The 799-nt window shown below is 67.1% G+C and overlaps 1 long non-coding RNA gene across 1 annotated transcript; it reads right to left on the bottom strand.

Annotated features, from left to right (window-relative positions):
* Nucleotides 1-6: 6 nt before the first annotated feature.
* On the bottom strand, nt 7-793 carry LOC108446981. Its single transcript, XR_001862326.1, has 3 exons — nt 643-793; nt 412-453; nt 7-88 (listed from the first exon to the last, which is right to left on the bottom strand). It is a non-coding gene; the product is annotated as an uncharacterized LOC108446981 (long non-coding RNA).
* Nucleotides 794-799: the final 6 nt, after the last annotated feature.

Below are 799 nucleotides of genomic sequence, written 5' to 3'. Positions count from 1 at the left end.
GGCAGGATCCTGCCTCGCTCTGCTCAGCCCTGCACAGCCTCCAGCACTCACCGGCAACGAGTGCATCCTCTGCCGAAGGAGCTTCCTTCTGCAAGAGCCGGCAGAAGAAAGGATCAAATGACAGCAGGTGCCCCGGGCCGCTGAGTCCCACCCCTCTGCCATTGTCACCTCTTGCCCCTAGACCCTCAGGGTGGGGTGAGACGCCCCCTCGCCCCCGGGGCTGTCACAGCTCCCCAAAGGGACCTGGGGCAAAACCACCTCCAGGCACTGAGGAAACACCAACGGCCTGAGCGGGACCCCAGCAGGGGCACTGGGAACAGCCTGGCTTTTGGCTGTGGGACAGGGACAGCCTGGACACGGGGACTGCCCGGCATTCATGTCCTGCGGCAGGGACAGACACCCTCCACTTACTCTTTGAGTGCTTTCCCAAAGGCCGGCATCGTTCTCTGGAAGCTGTGGGGAGGGCAGAGATGGGGTCAACAGAGATGGGGTCAGTGGCGGTGGCCCAGCTTGCCACCCCCCAGGCACAGACTGGGGCTCACAGCTGGATGCACAGCCCCCAGCAAGGCTGAGACCGGGCCCTGCTGCGCGGGGGAGGGACAGGGGGTGTCCCCGGGAGGACACGGGCATGGGGCCGCTCACTTTTCCTGTGCGGCCGCGGGCTTCTGCTGCGTGGGGAAGTCCGGCTCCAGTCCTGCGGGAACAAGGCACTGGGCTAGTAGCCCCGCTGTGGGGATCGGCCTCCTGCCCCCAGCCCGGGGCCCCGGGCACTTAGGGGCCGGGCACGGAGTCCCCCACC

This window comes from Corvus brachyrhynchos, unplaced genomic scaffold (genome assembly GCF_000691975.1).
Source record: "Corvus brachyrhynchos isolate BGI_N302 unplaced genomic scaffold, ASM69197v1 scaffold22, whole genome shotgun sequence".
NCBI lineage: Eukaryota > Metazoa > Chordata > Aves > Passeriformes > Corvidae > Corvus > Corvus brachyrhynchos.
The sequence above is the reverse complement of the archived record's forward strand: the minus strand, read 5'-3'. Positions and strand labels throughout refer to the sequence as shown.